General features: G+C 44.7%; 1 pseudogene; it reads right to left on the reverse strand.

The window, feature by feature from the left end:
- Positions 1–1170: 1170 nt before the first annotated feature.
- Positions 1171–12156, reverse strand: LOC118995106 (ragulator complex protein LAMTOR3-like; annotated as a pseudogene).
- Between the last annotated feature and the right edge of the window lie 3929 nt (positions 12157–16085).

The following is a 16085-nucleotide window of genomic DNA, read 5'->3' on the forward strand; positions in this document are numbered from 1 at the left end:
ATTTTTTCCTCATATCTTATAAATTTCTGAGTACAGGTCCTCCTTGGTTAAATTTATTCCTAGGAACTTTATTATTTTTTTGGTGCAATTGTAAATGGGATTGTTTTCTTAGTTTCCCTTTCTGATAGTTCATTATTGGTGTGTGAAAATACAACTAACCTGAATATTCATTTAAAATATTGTTCTTATTGAAAATATTAGTGTTTTTGGTGACATGCTATAACCAAAAACTATAAAATAAAAGATTCTTTACCTTAACATACATTTATTTTTTCTTCATAAAATGGCTTTATTTTTATAATTGCCTTTGTTCTCTTATAGAGTTATAACTTGGTACTATTGTGCCTTACAATAAATTCATCTGTGAAACCATTTCTTGTCACATACTTTATTTTCTTACAGTTTTAAAAATATTATTTTGTTTATACTCATGTATTTAAAAATACCTGTACTATCATGTTTATATATATACACCAATATTGGAAACAGAGTGTGATAATAAATCACATCTACATTTTATAAATAACATACAAACATTAAACACTGATTGGTTAATCAGAGTGGTGGGGAAAACTATTACCTATCATTTTCATTAAAGAACAGCACCCTCTGAGAAGAACAAAATAAATTACTAATATTCATCTATACTGCAAAATAATATATACACAGGAAAGTAATTTCATTGCTTTTACTGAGCCATTTTATCTTCCTCATACTCAATGCAAAGAAATAAAACAATATGAAAATAATATGTCTTCATTGTTATTTACAATAACAAGGGTCTGCTTCACTCTTCAGGCCTGGCTATATTGTACAAGAGGGAGCATTTCATGGCTCAAGTGGATCAAAGTACCATTTTGATTCTGACTCACAGAATAGAATCTCATGCAGATTTGATGACTGGACTAACACCATAGGAAGCTATGATAGACTGAACTATTTCTGTAGTATGCCCAGATCTCCATAAATAAGAAAAGACTTATACAAGAAAAGACAACAACCAATCTATCCATAGATTATGTCTATACAACCCCTTCTTTAGTATATGGAAGGGAAGGAGGGCCCTTTCTTGAGTACATGGATACAAGTACAGTTGTGGTCTGAAGATTGTTGGATTGATATTGTGTCTGTTATAATGAAGATAAGGTGGACATCAAAACCACTGTCAGGTTAAGAAACTTCCACAACTTGTCTCAGTTCTTCAGAGTGGAGTAAGTTCATTTTCTAGGCTGACAATTAGCTCTGCATTGGCATTGCTTCTGGCTATGAAACTCACCATCAAAGGTAAATGATTGAATTGAACCAGCTGTTAGGTATTCTGCAACAGATACTCTGAATTTTTGAAAGTCCAAGTTTGATCCCTTGGTCTGTTGCAAGGGCAAAAGTCGGTAAGAAACCAGGTCTGGAAGCATGCTCTGTGCCCTGACCATTGTGGCTCAGTTGGTTGGATGTCTTACTGCAAAGGGAAAGGTGGTTAGTTTGATTCCCTGTGAGGCCACATGTCTGGGCTCCAGCGGGTTTGGTCCTGGTCAGGACCAAATGCACAGAAAGCAGCTGATCAATGTTTCTCTCCCTCTCTTTCTCCTTCCCTTCACCTCTATCTAAAAATAAATAAATAAAAATTTAAAAACAAGAAAGCATGCTCTGAGCACTATCGTGGCCACTTTAATAACAGGCAATCCATCTCTACCTAACAGAACAATAGCATGGAGCCCTTCAACAACTGGTAACTTTTTATACCAGAATCACTTTAGGTCATCAGCTATAATGAATCCCTTCCTCCCTCGGGTTCAATATCCACACCCCACTTTCTGGGATGCCTGGTTCTCCAGACAGCAGCATTCAGAGCTGCCTGCTGCCACTTCAGGGACAGCTTCAAAGATAGATTCCTCTAAAAGCCACTGTCACATGGAAAGCCACGTCTGTGCTCCAGGAAGCACTTTCTATACTTTGGATGCCTGGTAACATGGCTCTTGTCACTTATTTTAATCTATGTCTGAATTATAATTCATGCTCATTATCCACAAATAAATTATAAATTCTCAAGGATTATGTGTTCAAATAAATTTGGAAAACCCTAGACAGCTCTCTTTGAGCTTTAACCTTTACCTTAACAATGGTTCTCAACCTTGGCTGCACATTAGAACTACCTGGGGAATCTTCTAAAAATCCTGACTTCTGGGCTTCATCCCCCAGAAATTCTAGTTCTTGTAATGGAGTGGGGCCACAGCATTAGTAATTTTCAAGCATTCTGAGTAGTTCAGATTTGCAGCTAGGGTCTCTATTTTTGGCTGTATGTAATTAAAAAGTGAAAAATTCAATCAGACAAGCAGTGTGAAGGATTCTACCCTGGGAGATGACTGGTGGTTTAGGCATGTGTTAGACACTACTAAGGTATTCCCATGACCTTGAGGCTGCTTGGTTTTGAGATCAGGGCTTACTCACTCCATATCCCTGCTGGTGAGGGTTAGGCCCATTGGACCCTCAGGCAAACTGCCAAATATATCACTGAAACAACCTTAGGCCCCATAAGTTTCATGAGATAAAGGTGTTTCTTCATCCTCAAACCAAGTGGGTTCTGTAAAACTGGTGAGTCAAGCTAGGAGCCATACAGACAACCTGAGGGAAGAGGTAAACAGAGAGCCAGCAGGACATTTGGACTAGAGCTCTCCCCATAGGCAGGTGATGCTGCCTAGCTGTGCGGCCTACATCTCTCCCGTGCAGCTTCATTAAAGCCGCTCTGTGTAGTCCCAGCATGGGGGGTGCTGTGGTCAGCCAGCACCACATATTCCCTGTGACAATAAACATCTCATAGCTTCCAGGACTCCTGGTGGTGCCTCAGCTTCAGTTCCAAAGAATGTTTCCCCCCCTTGCTTGGCAAGGCAGTGAATAGATGTCGGTGGGGGAGAATGAAGGGAGGAGTCAAAGGAAAGGAAAATCCTTGGGTTGGGAGAGATGAGCTGACAGCCTTGAAAACCTAAATGCTGCTCCTCCCGGGGCAAGCAAGCACTACACATGTTTTGGAAAAGGGAAAAATGGCTGCAATTCAGAGATGTCTAGGAAACACTCTCATTATAACTTCACCTTGAAAGTACCCCCATCTTGACATTTCAAAAAGCTTCCTGGAATTTCATCTTCTTAGTATTTAGTGATCATGTGCGTGATCGTATGTGCAGGCGTTTTACATACATTATTTTGGATCTTCCCAACAGCCCTCTGAACTGGATAGCATTAACCTAACGCCCTGTTACATATGAGGGACTACAGCTCAGAGACATGAGGCAGTTAATAAGTGCTTGACAAGTGAGTCTTCACCCAGAGCTGCTGCTTCTAACTTCCAAGATATTCTTCATTAACATACCATTCATTGGTTTTTCTTTATTTATTAAAAGTAATACCTTTTCATTTAGGAAATTTTGAAAACTACAGAAAGGTATAAGGAAAAAAAATCCACTCCCATAATCCCATAAACATAGCCATTGTTATCCTAGTTATCATTGCTATCAATTGTTACCATTGTTATTGCTCTTAGAGAACCATTGTTAGCATTTTGGCATACACCCCTCCAGTCTCTTTTTTATGCATGTGTGCTTTATTTTGGATAATATTGTATTACATGCAACTTTATACCCTGGTTTTCACTTAGCATTATTTTGTACATTTCCATGTATCCTTATATATCTCTTTCAAGCATAAATTTTCTTAGCTGTATAGTACTCTATTGCATAGACCTGTCAAAATTTATATACCCACATCCCTATTATTGAATGTTTAAGTTATTTTCATTTTTTGCTTAATATAAATACCAAAAAATGCAGTGAACATCCTCAAGCATTTCTCCCACAATATCTGATTATTTCTTTAGCACAAGGTCCTGGAAGTGGAATTACTAGGTCATGGGGTACAACATATAACAATGCCACTGTTGCTGACAACTGTGACACATGGCCTCCTGCCAGAGCAGAGAAAGCCAAGGCCTGTTGATGGACACCTCACTCTCCTGAAGGCTTGATAGTTGGAAAAGATAATGTAAGTCTGGCTATTTTGCAGATCTTGGGAGTCAGACTATAAATTGCCAGGCAGTTAATTACACTGTTCTCAGAAGCAAATGATTTCAGTTAAAATAAAACAGCCGAATCATTTTTTAAACCATCTCTTTTTTGAGTCCATTTTCCAAAGGGAAAATATTTTCCTGATTTTCCCTTAGATGAATTACACACAATTCTTAAGAATCTATGCTATGTAGAAAGAAAAATAAAATAAAAGAGACAGGCAAGTATCCCCTCATAGAAAAAAAGCCGGGGTATGAATAATAATATACTTAGCTTTGAAGTACAACTGGATACACACAGCCAGGGACATATAGACAGGTAGACTCTCTCCTTCTTTTTTTCTCACTGTGAGACTTGGAAGCCCTCCTGCCCTGGACTTCTTGGAAGGACCTGCAACCTGGCTCTGCAAATTAGGGAGGGGCCAAGGCCACCTAAATTTCATCTGACCAAGGAAAATGAAAACTTGAATGTGGATCACAAATATCTGCAATTCCTATTACGACTTCATTTTAACCTTCCCGAGACTCTCCAGTATCTATCTCCTTGGCCAGCAAACAGGATGTAAAGGCCTCCCCACTCCCCACCTCACGTCTACCCCGAGGGCTTATTCTGAGTCAGGAGGTGCCTTGCACCCTCTCCTGAATCACTTGAGTCAGTTCCTCCCCCACACTAGTGGGGCCTTGTACAGGCTACTTCCTGAGCCAGGAATCCCCTCCCCGTCCTTCTTCAACTGGCCGGCTCAAGATCATCCTTCAAAACTCAGACAACACATCCTCCTGGAAGCTTTTCCAACCCTCCAGGCTGTCAGGTGTATCTCATCTGCCTTCCCTTGACTCCCAGGCTTCCCTCCACAGCAGTATGATGATTTGATGCTCTCCCCACTGGACTGTGGAGCTGCACTCCAGCTTGGCTCTATATCCCCAGAAACCAGCTCAGGGCCAGGCCCAGAGTCAGGTGCTCAAAAATGTGTGATGGCTAGAAAGAACAGAGTAATTGAGCTTAATAAGTATTTCCTAAGTGCCTCTTAGTTGCCAAGCACTACTTTGGGGGCTGGAAATATGGTAGCAAAACAGATAAAGTTCTCTGCCCTCAAGAAGATTATATTCCTTTGAGGAGTTTACATTTGAGAAAGAGAAAGAGGGCAGAATGGAAGAAGAGGATGAGGAAGGGACAGAATGCTATCCAATGGCTCAAACCTTCTACATTAAAGGACAGATGTCTAGTGGTATTGCACACAATCAGACCCAGTGCCGCACACACGAAGAACCTTGCAGCAAGCCTGCTAGTGTAAACACTTAGTCAAATACAACTCCTATTTGTGGCATTATTAGCATAGCCTTGTCCACTAAAATATTGTCATCCTGTGTACTCTAGCTTGAAAACTTCAGTGAGGGTTCATCTAAGTGAAATCATCGAATTCTTCAAAGCGGGAAAGAGATGACAACTGAAACCAAGATAGTCAGGCCAGTGGTTCTCACTGAAAGTAGAAGATTCCAGAGTACCCTGGAGTTATCACAAGAAGCCCATGAGTCTGGAGATCCACCAAGCACTGTCCATCTACTGAGTAAGCCCTACCCTGCCTATGTGTGAAGATAAGGTCATCAATTTAAAATCTACAAATTCATGTAACCCTATCGCTAAATTCACAGTAGCATTCTATCATTGTTTTTATTTCTGATTTTACCATAGGGGATTCTAAAAGGCCAAATTCCATCCACAGAACCCAAACCAGACTGAATGGAAAATCCTCTGGGGTGTGGACCAGCATCCTGGTTCTGGTTATCAGCTCTCCCCAATCCCTGCAGACTGGGAGCCCTCTGAGGGAAAAGACTGGGTCTGATTTACCTCTGGTCTCCAGCACCCAGCACGAGGATGACAGGGTAGAAAGAGACAGGGTCCAGACAAAATTTTACCCTCTCTTAAAGGCTAGAATGTAATGATCTGAAAATAAACAGCAACAAAGCTTATAAGCCTGTTAAGCTACTTAAGCTTTGAATAATAAATCCATACTTTAAAATGTGTATGCTAAGTACATTTTTGGTAATAATTTTACTTTCTCATTCCCCTTGGTTTTTATTAAGAGTGCCTTTGGAAATGCCAACCAGGCTCTGCTATAATAACAAAAAATGGCCAGGATGTGGTTGTGTGGCAAGGAGTGTCCACAATTGAATTAAAAACTATAAGGGAGACTAGCAGATGTGAGGTCTGCCCGGAAAGTATCCATCCATTACTATTAAAAACCATACATTTGTTGAAGAAGATACAAGAAACACTGTACACAGGACAATGATGCCTCAGTCCCCTTCAAAGTAGGCACCTTGGGACCTCACACAGTTCCCCAACCAGGCTCTGCTATAATAACAAAAAATGGCCAGGATGTGGTTGTGTGGCAAGGAGTGTCCACAATTGAATTAAAAACTATAAGGGAGACTAGCAGATGTGAGGTCTGCCCGGAAAGTATCCATCCATTACTATTAAAAACCATACATTTGTTGAAGAAGATACAAGAAACACTGTACACAGGACAATGATGCCTCAGTCCCCTTCAAAGTAGGCACCTTGGGACCTCACACAGTTCTCCCAATCGCCATCAGTTGCCCCATTGTATTTTCCTGATTTCATTGACAGTATGAAATCTCTTCCCTTTCAAAGGTGATTTTAGTTTTGGGAAAAGCCAGAAATCACGGGGCACCAAATCTGGACTGTAGTCACCTGGGTGATTTGGTGTTTCGCAAAAAAACTCTGCATGAGACAGAGAGGGTGTGTTGAGTGGGCATGTTGTCATGATGAAGCTGCCAATCACTGGTTGCCCATTGCTGAGGCCTTATGAATCATCCAAATAGTTTCTGTAGAGGGAGGTTCGAATCTCACACAAAATTTGATGCAGATTTATTGGTCTATTTGCTCAGTTATTTTGCATGCCCCAGCCACACCATACACATGCTCACTCCACGGCATCTACCACCCCCACTGACTAGAACAGTGAAGTTGTCATTATTCACATGTGCTCATTCTAGTCCACTCTCCTTGGCTACCAGGTTACATTGATGTTGCACAAACCATTCGAGTTATATTAACAATGGCTGGACTTTTCCCAGAGAGCCCTCATATAAAGATGACAGAAGGATTATGAGTGAAAAACCCCAGGTAACCTCCAGAGAACAGAATCACTGGCCCAGCCACTCTTTCCCACCTAAAGATTATTTCCCCAAAACTATGTCCCATTCAAAACTTAAAGGAGACTGTTTTAAGAAGGGAGCCTATGGCCTCACATCTATTCTCTATGGTTGACCTTCCTTCCTCCCCTCCACCTTTAGCTCACTCCCCAAGCCCCAACTGCAGAAGTCACTGGAGCCCTATACTTTAAAGCATCTCACAGTTCACAAAAGTAGCAGGAGTCATTTCTCATCCTGGATAAGTTCCAACTAGAGAAAAAAATGCCAAGGCACTGACTTTCAATGAACAACTGACTTTGAACTTATCACTGCAGAGGGCAGAGCACCACCGTGGATGTCAGAAGGTCTGGTTTCTATATCATGACCTCCTGCCACTGACCTGCTATGTGACCTAGCCAGTGCTACATTCCCCAATAGACATATTAAGTACTCACCTATGCCACCAACAATAGGAGTACAAAAGAGAGAATTCAAGAATTTAATAAGGAGGCACTTTAATTTCAATGTACATGTGGAACTATGCATAATTTCAAAAAATAACATTTATTTGAAGGTTTTGCATTCCTTTCATTTGCAATTACATATGGAAAGACACCACAATCTTTGTAGCACTTAAGGCTACTAAAGATCTTTATCCAGCTGGATATCTTTGGACAAGTCCCTCCATTTTTCTGGGACTCAGCAGTCAAGAGTTTTGGCCAAGCCAGAGAAACACAGGGTCAGATGATTTAAACCCATCATTTTCCTCCTGATACCTAATCAACTCCATAAATGTCAAAGAACCATAACTTGAATCTTCTCCTATTACTCTACTCTTCTATCATCCTGACATCTTTTATCACGTTAGCCGTTCATGTGTCTAAAAAAGAAGATTAACTTTCTTGTTTCTAAAGTGGAAGATATTCTAGTGGACATTTTGGTGTACAAATTTCCTGGAAAGACATTCCAACACATGGAAATACCTTGAATCGAACCAGGAATTTCATGGTATTTGAAAGAAAATGGGCCTGCTCCCCCTCCCCACTCTGTCATGCCACTGTCCCAAGTGTAGGACAGAGACAAAGTGAGCCCTGGCATAGTGCCTGTTCCAAGTCCTCCAAATTTCCTCTGCTCTATCTGACTCAAGTAGGCCATGTCCCCTCCTCGGGAGCAATGATGGTCTGATTTAGGGTCTAAGACTCTTCATTTGAAATGGTAAACTGGTTGGAGACTAGAGGTGCAGCTTTAATTTTCTCACCAGCATATAGATAGATTTACAATACTTTTCCCTCTCACTGGAATTATGATTTAAACATAAACAAACCAGTTGTCTTTTATGGTTTGGAGCCAGAGTTGCCACAAAGTTGGAAAATCAAGAGACAGGAATTTGGTATAAAGATGAAGAGGAAGTTTCCACCATTGATCCTAAGTGGTTGTATTCAAGCCAAAATAATTGCAAGAGGAACAGTGCATCTTTCCCACAGCAATTTCATGAGTTAGGGTAGTATGATCACTCTTCAGTGTTATTAAACATACCTAGGATTGTCTAGTGCTTCAGTGACTTCCTTGCTCACACAGGAGATATTATACCTCTAGGCCAATGGTCTGATTGCATTTGTAATTATCATCTAAGCACCTACAAACATTAAATAGATCTCCAAGGGAGAAATTGGAAAGCTTGGATTCACTCAGCATATGGCAGCAGGCAGGGAGCTATTTCCCACTGGTTTTGACAATGCCACTCTTGAGATGAAGAGTACAGGGTACAGGACACAAATGCAATAAAACAAGTCACCAAATATGAGAAACCAAAATATGAGGAAAATCAAGTTATTAGAAGAGCAATGGCAAGGGTTTGGCAGCAGCCACAGATCCACAACCAGAGGAGTCCAATGCAGTCCTGTAGCACACCCTCTTCTCCTCCCAACCCCCACCCCATACCAGTTATAAGAGCTTCTAGAGCAGTCTCAAAGGGGTTCAAGTTACCAAAGAACAGCCATCAGTGGAGGAGAGAGTGTTGCCAGGCAACAAGCCCAGCCCGATTTAGCCTTGTAACCTTGAAGATGGTGGGGGCATGACCCCTGATTGTGTAGAGGAGCACTTTGGACTCCTTTAGCATCAACTTTCTCTTCCTCTGTCTCTCTCCTTCTCCTCTCCTTGTCCTCCCCTTCTGCCTCCCAGGGCCCCAGGCCAACCTTTAGTCTGGTTTCCAAAAGACTGAAGGCTATGGGCCAGCCTGACTTGCCATTACTCAGTGTGTAGGTGGCAACCAAGCTGTCTCTGCAGGAATGCTACAAGCTGCTGGCCTGTCAGGTGTCATACACTCCCGCCATGTTACTTCCAAACCTTTTTCTCTCCTTGCCAGGTCTTTCCTGCCTCCACAGTCAAAGAATTAGGTACAGAAGGAATTTGAGGGGGAATCCAGCTAGACAGAGAATGATATATAGGGTAAAATACTGGCTGGGGGTGCTGACTACCAGCAAAATAGTCGTCAAAGGAGTAGGGGTGCTAGGAGGAAAAGAGACAGGGAAGAAAAAAGGGCAAGGCCTGACAATGGCTAAAACATAGGGTATTTATTTGGGGTCAAATATAGAGCCTGCTGAACAACTTGTTGAAGCTTATGCCAGAGTGACAAGGTGATAGCCAGATGGTACACTGATTATGCTCCCAACTCTCTTTGCATTTGACATTTATGCTCAGGTCATTGCTACACACTCAAAGCTCCTGAAGAGAAAAGTGTGCAGTGGGAACCTCAAGGGGAGTCTAGGGTAGGGCATTAGACCAGAAAATGGAAAACCAGAACTTCTGGTCTAATTAAGGTAGCTGTGTTCCATGTACGCAGCAGATTGCTCAGTGCCTCTGAGCCCAGAGACATACATTCTCAAAGGCAAGTGTCCACACCAGAGATGAGAGGTGGCTGCTCTCCCAGCTCTTGCAAACTTCAAAGAAATCAAACCAATGCAATTTATCCTAAGAATTCCTCCTTTCCTTTAAAATATATCCACTGCATAAAGCTGTCTCTTTTCTAATCCAGCAGATCACTGGAAAGGGTTATGGCTCAAGGTGACTGGGTGAAGCCAGGCTTTCCCTCATGTGGAAAAGGCTCTCCAATTAGCAGGCAGAAGGGTACAAATTAGAAGCACAGAGCTTCCTCCCTGTCCTTAACTTAACCTGCTAAACTCAGTAGGTGGCTCTCTGCAAGCTGTGTGGGGATTTTGAAAACTACTCTCCAAACTGACTTATCAGATTTCTCCTAGGCTAATAATCCTGGTAGTCAGTGGGACCCCAGCAAAAAAAAAAAATCAACAATGACCTTTTTACCCTCTTTGTTAACTGAAAACTAATCAGACTAGGGCCCCAGCTTTCCTAGTCCCCTGCCATGCAGAGCTTTCTAGTCCTGTGTCTACATTCTACCTGGCAGTCATCTGTATCTTCCACCTTCCTTTTCCCACAGAACCTAGTTCATTTTTCTCCACCAGTGCCTTCTTCTATCTACCACAGAGGTCGGATACCTTTTTGAAGGAGTGCTATGGCCTCTGACTCCTGTCCTACTGGAAGGTGCAGGGGCAAGATGGGGTCTGAAATGTATAGGGGCTGACCCAGATGATTCTTTCCCAAGACAGCTGGAGTCTTGCACTCAAGTCAGTCAGTAGCCATCTTCTACCCCCATTTGAAACTTTCTGGCCACGTTGCCCCTCTCCCCTAACTTTCTGGTGGTGCCAATTGACCCTGATACTTGACATGCCCAGCTGTGGTCAGCATTTTCAGCACATCCAGTCCCCTTGCTTTCAGCAAAAGGCCACACTCTAAGGGATCACTGCATTTCCATGGATAAATGATTCCCCATGCAAAGTGTTAGGGCCCCAAGTAGTAAAGGACAAGGGTTCGCATTGCCCTCCTCCCCTCTCAGGGTTCCTGCATACCCAGCCAGGACATCGCTCGGTTTCTTAGGCATGGCTGATTCCTAAAACAATCACAAACTGATGACAGTAGCTTCAACTGCTCTCTTAAGAAAATCTGTGGGTAGGGGATCAATGAAGCTGGGGTAGTCTCTCCCCCACCACCTTTCTCTGGCCACTCCTGGCGTAGCAGCCCAAACTTGGGAGGAGAAGCAGGCGGGTGGGCGCTCAAGACACTCCTCTGAGTGCGAGCCGAGATCACACTCAAGCGCAAAGTTGCACAGGTTTAAAGCCGGTAGGCACCGCCGCTAGTCCCCTGCAGTCAAGTAGGTGGCCTGCGGCTGCAGCGCGCTTTCAGAAGCCGCTGGGCTCCTGGACTGAGGCAAAGACGCCAGCAGCGCGGCCATTTGGTTCCCGACGCCGCAAAGATGAGGGCGCCTCGGGCCTGGGGGCGGCGCTGAAGCCGTCCAGGACTCGGCAGCTCCCACCTCCGCCTTCCTCCCCCAGTTCCCCAGGAGGTGGGGAGCCAGGAGGGCACAGGTCCACTTAGGACGCTCTGGGGTCCAGGAGCAGAAAGTTCCAGCGGGAGAGCGGCGGGTGGGGAGTCAGAGAAACAAGATCCCTTCACTCCCTGAGGGGAGAGTGAAGGGAAAAGAAGGGAAGGGGTGGAGCGGGGAGGGAGGGGGGAGGGGTGGGTGCTAAGCAGGCGCTCACTGGCGCCCCCAAAGGCGGGGTAGTCGAGGGGCCGCGAGCTGCCCGAGCGCTGTTACCTAGCGGGTCCTGGTCGTCCTCAGGGCCAAGCAGGCGGCAGGGAAGGCGGCGACGGAGGCGCACGGTGCGCCGGACCAGGCTGTCGGTGCGGCGCCCCAGGGCTAGCAGGTGCCCCTCGAGGTCCTCGAGCAGAGCCAGAGAGTGGCCACAGAGGTCGGCGAGCTGCCGGAGAAGGCTGAGCGCGGCCAGGTGGCTCACGTCTCGAAGCTCCGTCAGTGGCTGAGGCGGGTTGCGCGGGCATAGGCGCTGGGGCACCACTGTGCGCCTGTAGAACGGCATCCCGGGCGTGGGGGACCAGTCTGGCGGTGCGTCGGGCTCGCCACAAGTGGCGCCCCTGGCCCTAGTGTTCCTGAGCGGCGGCCCCAGCTCAGGGTGTAGCAGGCCCCTGGGCTCGGGCCGGCAATAAGGCGGGCGCGGGAGAAGCGGGGCGGGGGCTGGGGTGGGGGTGGGGGACAGGCTGACGGGTTCCCAGCCTAGAGCGCCGGCTCCCCCCAGGGCTGTACACTCGCTGGAGCCACCAGTCTCTCTGACTCTGCTTCACTGGGCTCCTCCTCCTCCTCCCAGCCTTTCTCCACCTCCTCCTCCCTCACTCTGCTACTTCGGGATCCCCCCACCCACCTTTTTTTTTTTTTTTTTCGGTCAGAGATTCGCAGATTAACGCTTGATCCAGGAGAGGAGGGAAAGGGAAGTAGGAGTAAAAAAAGCGAGCTGGAGCGTGAAAGAAGGAATGTCCGCGTGTGTGTGTGTGTGTGTGTGTGTGTGTGTGTGTGATGTTCGGTGCAGTATGTGTGCCCGCGTCCTCCTGCACAGCTCAAGTCTCAAGACTGATAAAGTTGTTTTCTGCTTGTTTGTTTTTTTTTACTTAAACTTTTTCTTCGTAAGTAACAAAAATTCAGGCGCACCAGGGTCTAACACCAGCAAGTAACCAGGGAAGACTAGCCCAAAAGCTTGACTTCATTCATCTAGCTTTCCTTCCCCAAACATGTACGCTATGTCATGTACGAGCTTAGATTAGGCTGCGTGCAGCCTTCTAGCGTCCAGGGAACTTGGAAATGAAAGGGAAAGAAGCAAATAATCTCACTGCGCTACTCAGGAGGGCAGTGTCCCTGAGGAGTCCCAAAGTGTCTGTACTGCTTGCTATAAAGGCTCCGGAACGAATGAATGAATGAATGAATGAATGAATGAACGAAGGGAAACAAACCCGTTCTCAGGAACAATACACTCGGTTGGGATGGAGGGATGCCACCCCATATTTTAGGCAAAAAGAGAGCCTAGAGCCTGGCCAAACCGGGCTCCTGGGGTGCCTGCAGAGGAGGCAGTACTGGTACTGGAGCCAGGGTGTGTTTTGGGTGCTGACAGGCCTGTAGTGGCATCCTGATTTCTCTCCATGGTAGAAGGTAGAAGAGAGGGGGACACTAGTGTCCTCAGAACAGCAGAGTACCCGATTGTGTGTATGTCTCTGTACACTCGGGGAGCTTGCACTCAGAACATATATTTTTTTATTGTTCAGTTACAGTTGTCTCATCTCCCTGCCTTGCTCTCCCTTGCCCCATCAAAAGCCCCCCTCCCAAACACAATCAGAACACTTATTTTCAACACAGTGACCTTGCATTTGATTCTCCTCTAAAGCACTTTGTTGACTTCTGTGTGGTTCCATTTATTCTTTTTGGTAATTGTCTCCTCATCTTTCCTCCTAAAAATATCCCCATCCTTGTAATCCTTATAATTTGTTAGTATAACACCTTGAAGAGGATACATGTGTCTGCACTAATGAGCCTGAGTGTGCCTGATATCATTTATTTCTTTATAAAATTGTCATTTAAACAGTTCAAGAGGGCTCTACAACTAGTTAAGAGTAATCTGATTCCTCTTTGCAGTAAATAGATGTTCCTTGCTCAGTAAATTGGAACCTGGATACTGGAAAATTTGGATTCTAACTAAAGTAAGGATAAGCAAATGGACAAAAGTCAAACTTTTTTCTGGACTGTAAAGTTCAGTTGCAGAATGAGGACCCGAAATTCTCTATTTGGTGAACTCAAACCTGAGCCAAGAGAGTAACTGGCAGGAAATAGGGATTTAGCTGGACTCTCTAGGGATATTTTTTCTTGACCTATAGGCTATTTAGACTGATCTCTGTTCCGGAAAAAAAGAAATGAGGTATAAACAGATTGAAGGAGACTGTGTGGGCAGAGCTTCCCTGCCTGAGGGTGGCAGGCCTGGGTCAGGCCTGGTGTCTGAGCTGCCCTCACTACTCTAATTCCTGAAGCTGATGAATCTTTCAGAGCTCTATAATAACAAGCTCAACTCCAAGCAAATCAGCTTTGGCCCCACGCCCTTCCCCCCAGCCAAGTCTGCTCACTCCAACCTTCTCAGTGCCCTGGCCCTGGCTTTCATCAAGGAAACATCAAGGATTTGCAATGGGGCCATCTCAGAACAGAGCCCCTCCTCCCTTCCCTGGGCCAGATCAAGACTGCATAGCTTGTACCACAGTAGAAGTCAAGGGGATATAAGTGTTGCCTTTCTTCTTATCTCTAGTCTCTTCCCAACAAGAAAAGTGAGACTTGGAGAGACAAGCAGGCCTGGATGGAGAGAGCTTCTGTGGATGGAGTACAGGAGCCTGGTTCTGGTCTGTGGTGGGAGAGCTGGGGTTCTACGAGTGCCACACTGCCCGGAGGCAAGCAAGCAGCCAAGGTGATGGGTCCCGTCCTGTGCTCCCACCTCACCCTCCAGCACAACCTCCACACAATTATCTGTTTAATACTAATAATTTTTGTTTCTAATATTGTCTCTCCCACTAGATTGTTAGTTCCATGAGGGCAGGAGACATGCCTGTCTTGCTCACTTCTATATGCCCAGTGCCAAGCCCAGCAACTGGCACAGAGTATGGACTGTAAAGGTCCTCAGAAAATGTATGTAGATGAATGACTAAATAAAGCTGGCTTATAGGTGGAGACTGATATGAAGAGCCTTACTAAAGTATTTAACTTGCCCCAAGGGGGAAATAAAGAGTCACAGGATTCTGGAGCAGAACACTGCCTGAGGCAGGAAAGGAGAGCTCTTCTCCTTTACTCATTTTCCTGTGGAGTCAGTGGAAAGAGGCAAATGTGAAAGGCAAGGTTGCTGTGCACCCATATCCCAAGTGTCAAGCAGCTAGAAAGTGCTCTGTAAATAAAACATTTGTTTTGATTTGCCTATAAACCTTGACAGTACACATTCAGAAGGAAGAAGAGGGAAGGTACAAAGAGGAGAAAGAGTACCTTAACAACCAAGCCAGACCTGAAAATGCTGAGTGCCTCCTACCCACCCACCAACTCCCAGACTACAGGCCTGTAGTAGTTTACCTGTCACCGTGCTAAGGGTTGTGATCGGAGCCTAAGTGGGGCCTGCCTGTGGAATGGGATATGGGTCTAACCTAGAAGTGGAGAGACTAAGAGATGGGCCAGAGAAGTGGGAGGAAAATGGGAGAGTTGACCACTCACAACAAACAAGGCCCTTGCTCTCCTTCCCACCTCCAGTTCTGCCTAACTGCTGCTAAGAACCAAGAATTTCAATAGAAAAACGAATTTGAAATAATAAATAAGTAACATAAGATATGCCATTTCTCTTCCTCCAAGCTGGCAGTTTCCATAGCTGCAAAATGAAAATTGTTGACCAAACCTCATGCAACCTATCAAACTTCCCAGTACAATCCTCAGTCTTATTTTAAAAAGCTGCCCCCATGGAAGTAGGTGCCTCCTCCCCTCCCACCCTACCCTGTCATAGCTCCTCCTGCCCTTTCCTTGTCCAGGGGCTGTGTATTATTTTGAGCAAATAAACCAAGAAGCTAACCAAATAAGCTGCTCCCATGTTGCTACCTCTCAAATATAAGAATCTTGGGTGCAAAGCAGTGATCCCAATTTTCTCCTTGACATTGTTCTATAATCAATCGATTGTTTTTTTTAAGGTTTAAAATTTTTAAAAATATATTTGTTGATGAGAGAGAGAGAGAGAGAACATCAATTGGTTGCCTCCCATATGTGCTTCTACCAGAGAGCTATCCTGCAACCCAGGTGTGTGCGCTGACCAGGAATCGAACCCCCAACCTTTTGGTGTACAGGATGACACTCCAATCAACTGAGCCACATTGGCCATCGCAATCAATCAATTAACTAAATTGTAAGAATACATATTTCACTCCACACCTTCTTGCCATGAGACTCAAAAAAGAT

This window comes from Sturnira hondurensis, unplaced genomic scaffold (genome assembly GCF_014824575.4).
Source record: "Sturnira hondurensis isolate 20B ecotype Veracruz unplaced genomic scaffold, ASM1482457v3 Scaffold0000982, whole genome shotgun sequence".
Lineage (NCBI taxonomy): Eukaryota > Metazoa > Chordata > Mammalia > Chiroptera > Phyllostomidae > Sturnira > Sturnira hondurensis.